Source organism: Hyalella azteca, unplaced genomic scaffold (assembly GCF_000764305.2).
Source record: "Hyalella azteca isolate HAZT.00-mixed unplaced genomic scaffold, Hazt_2.0.2 contig491, whole genome shotgun sequence".
NCBI classification, from domain to species: domain Eukaryota; kingdom Metazoa; phylum Arthropoda; class Malacostraca; order Amphipoda; family Hyalellidae; genus Hyalella; species Hyalella azteca.
The window spans coordinates 53128-55898 of NW_025930838.1; the positions used below are offsets into that span (position 1 = coordinate 53128).

The 2771-nt window shown below is 39.6% G+C and overlaps 1 pseudogene; it reads left to right on the plus strand.

Moving 5' to 3' along the window:
* Nucleotides 1–544: 544 nt before the first annotated feature.
* Nucleotides 545–1950, plus strand: LOC125177762 (annotated as a pseudogene).
* Nucleotides 1951–2771: the final 821 nt, after the last annotated feature.

Below are 2771 nucleotides of genomic sequence, written 5' to 3' on the forward strand. Positions count from 1 at the left end.
ACCTATACATTTTCATGCGCTGAATGAACACTCGAATGCAAATGACGAACAATGTTCAAGTGTTGATGAAGTGCAATTTCATGCTGAAAATAAAAATATGCATTTATATCATGATGAAAATCTCTCGAAGGTTAATGATTCTTTTGTTGAACATAGAGAATCGAATTTAATTATTAATGAGGTTAATTCAGACGAAATAGAGGACGAGTGCAGTTGTGTTTACATGTCGAGCAGTTGCATTTCAAGCGGGGAAATATGCTTTAGCAATACAAGTTCAAATAGCACACATAATTCAACATGTTCAAATCATTCAATATCATTGACGACATACGATGATTTCTACCAGGCAAAAGACGATGAAGTTTCAGAACAGTCAAGTCTTGCGGTGATAAAAGAAATTGACTTGATGATAATGGATGAAAATGTCAGCGTCCCTGCTGACGTGACAAGCGTCCCTGCTGACGTGACAAGCGTCCCTGCTGACGTGACAAGCGTCCTTGCTGACGTGACAAGCGTCCCTGCTGACGTAGATATAATTTTGGATGATATTTCAGCTTCACTGCAAGACTGCACTTTGGAAATGGTGAGTTATTCAACAGAAAATTTCTTAAGAAATTTCATGAACGAAAAATTATTTTCCAAGGAAGTTTTACATTTTTAATTATATAATTATAATTTAGTTCAATTTTACCGTTGACTTACAGAGCTGTAATGCACAATTCATACAACAACAGTAGAAAAATTCCTCGTAAAATTCAATTATTTTATTTCATTAGTTGGTTTGTAATGGTTTGTAATTGCCTGTAAATGAATGGCAAAATAACTTCTGACCAGATTCCGTAAAAATTAAATTAGCTTCTTCCATTTTATTATGTTCCAAATTCATCATATATACGAAATTATATTATTGGAATCATTTCATCAGGTTATTTAATTTTTCTCTCACCGATATATATTGCATAAATTCAGGTCTCCAACACCTAATATAATTTTTTTTTTTGAAAGACTGTGGTCCCATTTTTTTCAAATGCTGCTCCAACATTTTAAACTACTTTTTTCAGAATGATGTTTTGATCAATTTGTATTCTATGTACAACTTTTATTCTATACATTCTATTCTTTATTAAAATGTTATTCTGTGTATTCTATTCTATGTACAATTTCTATTCTATTTATTCTATTATTTGTAAAATTTTTATTCTATGTATTCTATTATATGTAAAATTCTTATTCTATGTGTTCTATTCTATGTCCTACAATATTTATTCTATGTATTCCATTAAATGTAAAATTCTTATTCTATGTATTCCATTCTATGTACAATTTTTATTCTATGTATTCTATTATATGTAAAATTCTTATTCTATATATTCTATTATATGTAAAATTCTTATTCTATGTATTCTATTCTATGTAAAATTCTTACTTTATGTATTCTATTCTATGTAAAATTCTTATTCTATGTATTCTATTTTTTTTTTGTAAAATTCTTATCCTATTATATGTAAAATTCTTTTTCTATGTATTCTATTCTATGTAAAATTTTTATTTTATGTACAATGATATTTTATTTCGTGTTGCAGGAGAGCGGGGAGCTGGAGCTCAGCATTGATGCTCCATGGAGTGAGGTGTCAGCACACAGCAGCACCAGCAGCAGCACTCCACTGCAGCACGACAGCAGCAGCAGCACTCCACTGCAGCATGACGGCAGCATGAAGCACTCCACTGCAGCATGACGACAGCAGCAGCAGCACTCCACTGCAGCATGACGGCAGCATGAAGCACTCCACTGCAGCATGACGACAGCAGCAGCAGCACTCCACTGCAGCATGACGACAGCATGCAGCACTCCACTGCAGCATGACGACAGCATGCAGCACTCCACTGCAGCACGCCTCAGCACCAGCAGCACTCCACTGCAGCATGACGACAGCATGCAGCACTCCACTGCAGCATGACGACAGCATGCAGCACTCCACTGCAGCACGCCTCAGCACCAGCAGCACTCCACTGCAGCATGACGACAGCATGCAGCACTCCACTGCAGCATGACGACAGCATGCAGCACTCCACTGCAGCACGCCTCAGCACCAGCAGCACTCCACTGCAGCATGACGACAGCATGCAGCACTCCACTGCAGCATGACGACAGCATGCAGCACTCCACTGCAGCACGCCTCAGCACCAGCAGCACTCCACTGCAGCATGACGACAGCATGCAGCACTCCACTGCAGNGCCGCCATTCAGTCCACACAAATGTGTGTGGCCGCCATTCAGTCCACACAAATGTGTGTGGCCGCCATTCAGTCCACACAAATGTGTGTGGCCGCCATTCAGTCCACACAAATGTGTGTGGCCGCCATTCAGTCCACACAAATGTGTGTGGCCGCCATTCAGTCCACACAAATGTGTGTGGCCGCCATTCAGTCCACACAAATGTGTGTGGCCGCCATTCAGTCCACACAAATGTGTGTGGCCGCCATTCAGTCCACACAAATGTGTGTGGCCGCCATTCAGTCCACACAAATGTGTGTGGCCGCCATTCAGACCACACAAATGTGTGCGGCCGCCATTCAGTCCACACAAACTTACGCTGCGTATTTCCTTCTAATTGATTTGAGCTTCGTTAGACCTCAACAAATGCGACGCAACTTCGAAGTTCTGGTCAATTGGAAGTTCTTGATGATAGCAACTCAAGTTCAACATTAATTGAGTTAGTACTGTTAAAGTTCTACACTAATTGAGTTAGTAACCGTTAAAGTTCTACACT